This window comes from Nuphar pumila, chromosome 7 (genome assembly GCF_984573655.1).
Source record: "Nuphar pumila chromosome 7, dmNupPumi1.hap1.1, whole genome shotgun sequence".
Classification (NCBI taxonomy): domain Eukaryota; kingdom Viridiplantae; phylum Streptophyta; class Magnoliopsida; order Nymphaeales; family Nymphaeaceae; genus Nuphar; species Nuphar pumila.
The window spans coordinates 8,698,534-8,709,306 of record NC_143255.1 but is presented as its reverse complement, the minus strand read 5'-3'; the positions used below and the strand labels follow the sequence as shown (position 1 = coordinate 8,709,306).

Below are 10,773 nucleotides of genomic sequence, written 5' to 3'. Positions count from 1 at the left end.
TGGTTCTCTGATAAACACTATCATATCTTCCATAAGACGTTGAATCCATACAATTTCCATGGTGGTGGATGTCATGGCTCTATATTCGGCTTCAGTAGATGACAGGGAGACCTTCTGTTGCTTTTTACATCGCCATGAGATCAAAGACTCACCTAAGAAAACACAGAAACCAGTGGCGGAGTGACAGTTACTAGGGTCACCTCCCCAATCTGAGTCAGTATAAGCAAGCAATTTCAATTCAGAAGACGAAGATAGGAATACTCCCTTATTCACAGTTCCCTTTAAATATCTGATGATGCGAAGCACATCACTCATATGAACGGTTGTAGAAGCATGCTGAAACTGACTGGCGATGTGTATAGCATGTGACAAATCGGGTCGAGTAATGCTAAGATACATTAAGGAACCTACCAACTGCCTGTAAGGAGTAGGATAGGTTAGAGGAACACCATCGTCAATCTTTATTTTTGCTCCCACAACTTCAGGAGTTTCGCATACTTTGTCATCAGAAATACCTGACCTGTCAATAATCTCGCAAGCAAGTTTAGACTGAGATAGAAAATAACCACGTTGCGAATAAGCAACCTCAATTCCAAGAAAATATGTCAGAAAACCGAAGTCTGACATCTCAAATTTTGAAGTCAAGACGAACTTAATACCCTTGACTCCTTGAACATCATCACCTGTAATTAGCATATCATCAACGTAGAGCAACAAAATTACAATCCCTACATTAGATTTTCTAGTAAACAAAGCAGTGTCAGTATAACATAAGGAAAAACCATTTTCCAGCATTACACTGGTAAACCTATCATACCAGGCTTTGGGAGCCTGCTTTAAACCATAGAGAGTCTTTCGAAGACGAAGAACTTTATCTTTAGGAATTATCATGCCTGGTGGGGCATCCATATATACTTCTTCATTGAGATCACCATTTAAGAAGGCATTTTTAACATCCATTTGAAAAATCTTCCAATTTTTAATAGATGCAATAGTAATAAGACACCTAACCGTAACCATTCGAGCTACAGGGGCAAAGGTTTCTTCGTAATCAATTTCATACTCTTGCCCATACCCTTTTGCAACTAAGCAAGCTTTATACCTTTCTAGAGAACCGTCGCTCTTAGTTTTAACTTTAAAGACCCATCGACAACCTATAGTTTTCTTTCCTATAGGTAGAGTTTGGAAATCCCAAGTTTTTGCCCTTTTAAGAGCATCAAGTTCACTTTGCATGGCTTCTTGCCATTCTATATATTTTTTAGCTTCTTCAAAATTTCTTGATTCAAAATAAGAGTGAATGACACTTAGACAAGCCCTATATCGGGGTGAAAAAGAGTCAAAAAAGACAAAACGAGTTGGAGGTCTTCTATTCCTTTCAGATCTTCTATGGTCAAGAGTAGTGGAAAGCTCACTATATTGATCAATAGCACTTCTAAAGGTGTCTTGGTTTCTTCGAGAGTAGGTTATAGGCTCACTTGGAACTCTACTTTCTTGTTCATTGAGTGAATTATGTTCACCAATATCTCCATCATTTTCCTCATCATGGTTTAATGATACATCATCATCACTAGATATGTCATCATTACTAGACAATAAGTTGAACAAGAAGGAGTAATCAAAATTTTCTTGTTGAGAAACATTTTTTTCAAAACCACTCTCATTTTCTAAAAAAGTTACATTTCTAGAGACATATAGCTTATCATCTTGAAGGTCATAACAACGAAAACCTTTTTGAGTTTCGGAATAACCAAGAAAGGCACAAGGAATAGTCTTGGGAGAGAGCTTGTCATACTTATCCGTAAGTATGAAACACTTACATCCAAAGACTCTTAACCTATTATAATCAGGTTTGAGCTTATGTAATACCTCAAAGGGAGATATTTTTCCTAATAACCTAGATGGTAAGCGATTTATCAAATAAACAGAAGCAAGAGCTGCTTCAGCCCAAAAAAATTTTGGAATATTTTGAGATATAAGGAGAGTCCTAGTGGTCTCGATAATGTGCCTATGTTTTCTTTCAGCCAACCCATTCTGTTGTGGCGTTTTAGGACAAGACCTTTGGTGAACAATACCGTGATCCTCAAGATATATCTTAAATTGATTAGAGAGATATTCTCCTCCAGAATCACTTCTAAAAATCTTTATGTTACTGTTGAATTGGTTCTTAATCATTGAATGAAAAATTTTAAAACATGAAAATACTTCATGTTTAAACTTAAGAAAATATATCCACGAATATCTGGAAAAATCATCCACAAATATTACGTAATAAGAAAAGCCTCCTTTTGAAACAACAGGTGCAGGTCCCCAAACATCTGAATGAACAATTTCGAAAGTTTTAGAAGAGAACATAATTTATTGCTCAAAAGGTAAACTTCGTATTTTTCCAAGAATACAGTCATTACAAGAAAAAGAGCTTTTATATAGGTCTTTTGCAAAATGTAAATATGATAACTTGGTGATATTAGGATGACCAAGTCTTTTGTGCCACACATTTATATCTTTATGTCGGACAACATTACACAAAACTTTTGGAACTTGAAGAGATTCCATATAATATAAATCTCCTCTTCTAAAGCCTTCCCCAATCAATTTTCCAGACTGACGATCTTGTATTAAACATTTATCACAAGAGAATTTAATATCGCAACCATGGTCCGTGAGTTGAGAAACAGAGAGGAGATTTAAGTTTAGTTTAGGTATAAATCTGATTTTTGAAATAAAAAACTCTTGAGTTTCAAAATTACCTATTCCTTTAATTTCAAGAGAGGTTCCATCCGCAGTAGAGACATAAGATGGAGAACCATTTTTTGAGTAATCGGAGAGTGAAAAAATGTTTGGGGACATATGAAAGGATGCACCGGAGTCCGAAAGCCAAGAGATTTTACCTGGAGAGGAAGGAGTGGATACGACCGCACCGGAGGTGGATCCGTTGAGGAGAGGTTGAAGAGCTTCCACTATTTGATTTATAGAGAGGGTCTCACTTGAAAATGTCTCCTCTTTCTGCAGTACACCAGTGGTAGCCATGGCTAGGAGCTTCTTCCATTTGGGACAAACGAGTTTGATATGCCCCGGTTCTTTACAAAAATGACAAATAGTTTTGCTATAGTCCATTTTTCCTCTTTGTCCACCATTTTCTCCTTGATTTTGAAATTTAAAGTGAGGGGGACGATAGGTTCTTACATTGTTTCTGGGTCTTGATACGGCATTAACCTCACTATTTTCTTCAATACTACAAGGAACCGCAAGAACATTTGGTCCTTGTTTACATAAATTCATACGAGTCTCTTCACCACTTAATTTGGTGAGAACATCTTCAAGAGAATGGGGAGAAAAGGAGGAAAGAAGAGATGACCTTATTTGCTCAAATTCGGGCCTTAGCCCATTCAAAAAGTTGAAGAACCGATCTTCTTCAAGTTGCTTATGACGGAGCTCAATTGCCTCTCCACTCCATTTTGGTTCAAGTATTGCAAGCTCATCCCAAATAGAGGAAAGATCGGCAAAGTATTCCCTAATCGTCATTTCACCTTGAGTAAGGGAGATAGCCTTCTTTTGAAGGTAATACTTATGAGAGAGATCCCTTGATGTGTACATTTTTTCAAGATAATGCCAAGCTTTCGATGCCTTTTTGAACTTAATAATGTTGGCATTAATCTTGGTTTCCACGGATGAGAAAAACCATGAAAGAATCTTGAAATTCTTCATTTCCCATTCATCGTGCTTCTTAGAGTATTCTTCAAGGGCTTTGATTCTTTCTTCTCCCTCAAGAATCTTGATCTCGCTTCCATTTACTATGGTAATCTTAGGTTCCGGTTCCGGAATTGTGCCAAGTACATATTCCCCAAAGGCCCTTCCCTTTTATATGAGCCTCCATATTTTCAGCCCAAACATGATAGTTGGACCCATTTAATTTGAAACCAAGAGCAAAATGAGACTCTTTTTCGCCTATTAAAGAGTAAAGAGGTAGAGGGAAAAGCGTACCAACACAATATTTCCACCACCAATTTTGCACAAGATTCTTTTAAAATATTTGAGAAGAAAGATCCACCACTTTAAACTTCAAAGATCGGAAGACACGTTTTTCGAGGCACTCAAAAAATGGAGAATCCCACGATCTTCAATAATCAACCTTGCTCTGATACCATGTAAAATTGTCTATGATAAGACAATATGCATACGAGCACAAATACTTTAGAAAAGATGTGCACGAAGGCACTCTCACAACACTTGAACAAAGTACGCAAAAGCGTAAAAATAATAAACATGCACTATGGCATATGGCATGTATTTTATAGAAAAAACCAAATGCTTGAGACTCTCAAGCTTGGAGAAAACAAGGGGGAAACACCCCTATTTATACAAGAAGGAGGAGGTGCAAAGGGGCTCCCAAAGGAGTCGTTGGGGGCCCCCCAACGACTCTATTGGGGGACCCCCAATGCACCTTTATGAAAAGGTGAAAAGAAATAAAAAATAAAAAAAGAATACACAAAATAAAAAGAAGAAAAATACAACATATTCCAAATGGAATATGTGCAAGAAGGAAAATTACAATTATACCCTTATCGGGTAAACAAAAAGATAAAAATATACAAATATACATATTTATATATATAGAGATACATATACATATATATATATATATATGTCATATGTATATGTATCTCTATTTATATAAGTATATATATTTATATTTACATTAACGATTTTGGGAGATACATTTTAACAGGCCCAAATCCGGTTTATACAGGGTCAAACCCGGATCCAGTTTATATCGGGTAAGACCCGGATCCAACTTAGGGTCAGACCCATATCTAATATGAACCGAATCAGGATCTTGGCACTGTTTGAAACTGAACCAGATCTATGACTGATTAGGCCCTTTTCTAGGATCGGTTCAGAGTTGTTTTTGACCGATTTCTTCTAGTTTTTCACCAGTTCCGAGAAGCTAAGACCCTATTTTCATAAATCTACGAAGATACAAGGATTTTTGCATACGGTTATAGAGTTTTATGAACTTTTGTTCATACTTGACATCGGTTCATAAAGTTCAGAACCGGTTTGAAACCTTAGATGATTAGTTCGAGGCCGTTTAAAACCGGTTCAGAGTGCTTTCAGACCGGTTCGGGGTCGTGTAAGACTGATTCTTGCTTGAGGACTCCGGGTTTTACCCATATGAGCTTGCTATTGTTATTTTTCATGGTTTATAAAGTGTGTACAAAGAAACATTTTATGTCATCTTTCATGTGCCAAATGAAACGCAAAACAAAATGCCAAGAACATGGATATATGGTTCAAAACAAGATAATTCCATGAACTAGTAAGTGATAAGTATAACGTGAACAACTTTCTTGAAGAGTTTGCAAAAATGTCCCACTTTGGGTCATAGCGCCTGAGCATGAACAGGTCATAAGGAGACCCCCTTCCCTTGTTATCCTCATAGCTAAAGAATTTAAGCTTCTGTACATACAAGATGCACGCTGAAGAACCTAAAAATATGTCAAATAGTCAACAGAATGTCACCGAGTGATTCAAGGCATTGTGGATGACCAATTACTTCAAACAGATCAATTTGACTGGCTATGAAGACGTACAGAAACAAACATTTCAAAAGCAAGATTTCTGGCCATAAGCAAATGAATGAAGATAAGCGATGAGGACAAAAGACAAGTGCCTAAAATAGAAGTTTGCTACCTCATATTCTTCAAGGTGCCTAAAAGGAAATGTTCTGTGGCTTACCTTGGAAGGTTCTAGAAATCAAGAAGAGTTGCAGATAAAAAATAGCTGCTAGAAGTTATTGTACGCATATATTCATGCCATAGAGTACAATAGAAATTGTCATTTTAGACATAATTAGCAGCCATCTACAAATATATTGGTATCCAAGCAGATAATGAATTTTGCCTTTCAGAAAATAACAATAACAACAAGAAAATAATGTAACGGCATGCACTTATAATTGTGAAATTTATCCACATCAAAAATTCTCATGGCCATAAAAATTAAGCTTCTGAACCATTATACTATGGTCCATCAGCATTTATCTCAGAAATATCATGTCATGATTTATTTTTTTTGGAATAATTTAGGAATAAGTGACTCCCCTCGTGAAATGACATTTTAAAAAGTAACAATAAAATTAAAAACCCTAACGTCTCAAGAATATTGCACTAAAAACCCTAAAGATCACAAAAATTTCATTTTGAAGTTTTTCAAAAATATTGCACTACAATTTTTTCTTTTAAAACACACTTAAAAGCCTGATATTCTTATAATATTGTGATGGTTGGTAACTAATCATTTGACATCCATTCAAGCAGAAATCTGCTGCAATAACGACTCTTGCTGTTAGATGGTTCTATGGTGAAGACTCACTTCTGCTGAAGAAACAAACAATTAGCAATGAATCTGAGCAAAAGATGGTGTGCAGAGAACAAAGAGAGATAGAGCCATACATGAGTGGATCAGGTTTCGTTGACTTGCCCCCTCCAAGAAGCTGCTGCCGCCACCCCAGGTCTCTCTCTCTCTAAACTTTTGTGGGTAGCAGCCATCTCTTATTAGCTTCTCTTGAAAAAAAGAGGAAGCCCAATATGACTTGCTTTCCGTGGTAGATAATGGATTGTCGGCGCAGAGAACACGATTCATTCGGAGCATTTTGCTTTTCAAATAAAGCTATAAGTGCAGAGCGTGCTTTCTATGCTTATAAAAACCTCACCTGAGGCAGTAATCCTGATTCGTATTGAAATGACCATGAAATGGAACTAAAATATGAAGTTCTAGTTGTGTATTTGCTGGTTGTTCACTCTATTGCTCTTTTTTGCACATTATTGTCAAAATATTGATTTATACAATACCAAAATATTATCGATTAATGGAAATTAAGCACCCCCCAATCTCCTTGTATTCGTTATTTCGTCCAATATTTCCACCATAGCTCATAAATTTTGATGGTAAGGTTTGAATTTTTGCTATCGTCTTTTTTGTGAGTTTTTGGGGATTCCTCGCTTTTCTCTTTTTCCGTCCAATACATTCCGGATGATGGAGACGTACGGTCTGTAGTTCAAGTGTTTGATGTTTCCAACTATTGTTGTTCTCTATATAGTAAATAGAGACCTTTCAAGGCAACATATGAAGAAATCGTTACTCTGTCTCATATGAAAAGGTGCTTGAGCATTAACAAAGGCATTTTTATCTTTTTCAACTACCACTCGAAATAGTATTTGATGCAGTGAGGGATTGCTTGCAATTTTCTCGTCAGTTGATCAGGCTCAAATATCAACATATTTTCCTGTTAGTGTCTATATCGTTATTTCAGTCAGTACCTTTTGAGGATAACATTGTAAAGGAACTCGACGTTTTCCTTGTTGTCATATGGCATAGGACTTGACAACAGATAAGGTATATTTTCACCGACACTAGTGGAGTTGCCAACTCGCAACACGTCGGGTTATCATGATTCTTCTCACATGCTTTCTAGGAATTTTTTTCAGCTAATTGCTCTTGGGTATCTTAAAACACTTAAGACAGTGTGAACACCATGTGGCACACCACAGCTCTGCATTCAACCAAGGCCATCATTGCTCAACAACAAAGAAACCTTAGTGGCTTAAGCAAAGAGTTGTTGAAACTCTCTAAAGCGTAATGGGGTTGATATTTAAGTAAAAGTTGGAGAATGAGAAGACAAAAGGAAAAGTAGCAAAATTTTAGAAGAAATCCAGCAGTGTGAGCAAATAAAAGAAAGATAATGAAATAGGCTGGAAAAACTTCTTTGGTTCATTTGAGTTCTTTGCCATCAATTTATGGTTTTGCTCACTTGGAGTATCCACTGCCGTATTATCACAACATCTAAGTCTTCTTAAGAAGATCATGGACATACTTTGTTTGAGATATAACATCTGGTTGAGATGTCGCAACTTCTATACCTAGAAAGTAGTGTTGTGTTCTTAGACCTTATCTGTCAAACACTTGATTTATATACATTTTTAGTCTTTGAGTTTCTTTACCAACATCTGTTTCTATGATATTATTCATGTATATTGTGAAGATCAGTATCTTCCAGCTTTTTTCCACAAACAAAATATGATCACTAACACTTTTTTTATACCACCATCATAATAACAACAATAATATTGCACCATTTTAATCATAATAGACTGTTTTAGTTCATTCCGTTCTACATGGCAGGTACCTGTATGGTTAAGATTTACTGGGGTTGTACATTCTTCTTCATGATTTCTTCTATTTCCATAAATGAACCATAGGTCTTCCACTACTATTTAAGTGACAGACTAGTTTCATTTTCTGTGCAATCATTTATCTTTCTTGTAAATAGTTCCTTGTATATTGTGGCATCTATATGACTTCTTCACGCTTTATACCAACATTAATTTTGTGACGAGATCTCTGGTACTACAGGTATACCAAAGGTTGTTTTGAAGAAAGGGAAAACACAGTTGTTTCGAAATGGAAGTCCAATGGTGTATAGTGGTGCTGTTGACAGAATAGTTGGTAGGCCTCCTCCCAAGACTGGAGATATTGTGCTGGTGACAGATGGATCCGAAAAGCCAATTGGGTGGGGCTTGTACAATTCCTTTTCAATGTTCTGTGTCCGTATAATGCAACTAGAGGATGACACAAGACGGTATAGTTATTCTTTTAAATGAATCTGTAATTTGGCATGTCCACTAGTGCTATGCTTGGCCATTCTCCTTTCTCATTTTTTTTATTATAGATACAGTTGTGCTTTGTTCTCATTATTGTTACTTCTGTGTGTTCATTGTAGAGATCCATCGTGTGTGTTCAACATGGAAAGATTGCTTGAGACAAGGTTAAATGATGCTGTTGATTTACGGACATGTTTGGGGCTTCCTAATGAAGATACGAATGCCTTCCGGCTTGTGAATAGTGAAGGAGATAGGCATGTGCCACTTTTGATTTAATCATGAACATTTTTTATTATTTATTAAGCAAAAACAGGCTTAAATGCATGGGACAAACTTGCATTGCAACAAGGGCATCAAATTTGAATGTACTGTTAAGATAAGTTTAAGTTTGACCCATGAAATAAAAATTGACTTGCTGGAGAAAAAATAGTATAATTTCATTGTATTTTCATTGGTGGCCGGGGCTATGTTTGTCCTTTATGTGTTTGAGTTGCCGCTTTTGTTAATCTCTAATATGTAAGGGTTCTATGATCACATGTTCTAATTGCTAGTAGGATGAACCAGCGTAGTAACAAACTCAGCTTTAGTGTCTTTTCTGCTGCTTGCTATATTTTCTCTTCATTCTTTGCTCCTTCATCTTTGTGCTTTTTCTCTTGTTTTCCTTATCTTTCTCAATGTGAAGCAAATTTTTTTTCCTTGGATCAAACCCAATGTGAAGCAATTTTTTTTCTAAGTCAAACTTAATGTGAAGCAAACTTTTAGGCTTATAAGCATAGTTCCTATTGTTTTCATGTTCTGCATCCTCATCATCCATATTCACACTGTGGTGGAATCTCAGAAGGTCATCACATGATGCCAACAATGCAGTGAACAAGCACCTGAGTACTTCACTTTCTGCTAACAGACTATATCTTTGTTGTCGATGAAGATCTTTAAGGAAAAATATGTTTCAGTCTATTGTATTGTTGAAGGTATGTCAATGTTATGATTTTTCTGGAAGAATATAGTGGCAAGGTCTCATTGAAATAAACAAAGCAGACCAACATCGTAAACAAAGAAACAAAACAGTAGATGACTAGGACATTCAATATTTCCCAATCCTTAGAGACACAATCCAAGAAATGTCTAAGCCATGGGATCTATTGATTGCATATAGGAACTTCTAACATTGAAGCCTTGGGTGTAGACTTTCAACTTCATGTATGAGCCCATCAAATATCCTTCAGTTCCTCATCTGCCATATTATCCATCTTGCTTGGAATGTCCACTATTGCCAAATTAGATTCCATTTAGATATGCATTTCTTTGCCCATGGAGCTAAAATGAGATGTCAATTTTTTAGATAATCTTGGAAGTGTTCTATTTTATCACATCGATTGTGCTGAAGAACTATATCAGAAGTATAAGCTGCATTAGAGCTTGGTTCATAAAAAATGATAAAGTGTAGAATTTGAGGCAACTTCTAGTTCGAGTTGTTGAATTTATACATGCCTTGTATGATTCCCAACCCCCACCCCTTCCTCTGACTATTAAATCTGCCTAAAGACAACCCGATTTGAACAAGGCCTTAATAATAAACTCTGTTACCGCATTGGAGAGCCTGTGTTTAGCTCTTGCTGGCCATAAATGTTATCTTGCCATTTTGATGTTTAATGGAATAAATGATATACAGCATTCGGGATCTGGGAATCTTACTTTCAGTGCAAAAGGAAATTTAGAAATGTTCTAGTGATTAGGCCAATCTAATTTGAAAAACCAATACAATTCACATATAGAATTGCATCATGTCTGCATTACTAATAAGGATCTTGTATGCCTTGTACTTATGCGAGTTGGACATAGGATGGTTGGACTCAAGTAGTATGTGTACTACTTATCCTAAGAATAAGGTAATAAGGACAGGACCCTTTTTCTTGGCCAGTTATATTTGTACATTTTTCTTAATCATAAACAATAAACTGTTCATCCAAATGACACCTTGGTGCGTTAAATAAAATAAAGGGATATAAACAGAATTTAATTACATCCAACCATCTCATAAAAGGATAAAATAAAGACATTGTTAGGAAATTGTAGATTAGATTTCTAAACTTGTCTATAGGCGCATTACCAA

At 36.1% G+C, this 10,773-nt stretch overlaps 1 long non-coding RNA gene across 1 annotated transcript; it reads left to right on the top strand.

The window, feature by feature from the left end:
* Positions 1-6,382: 6,382 nt before the first annotated feature.
* Positions 6,383-8,993, top strand: LOC149831053 (uncharacterized). Its single transcript, XR_016432982.1, has 3 exons — positions 6,383-6,511; positions 8,413-8,638; positions 8,780-8,993. It is a non-coding gene; the product is annotated as an uncharacterized LOC149831053 (long non-coding RNA).
* Positions 8,994-10,773: the final 1,780 nt, after the last annotated feature.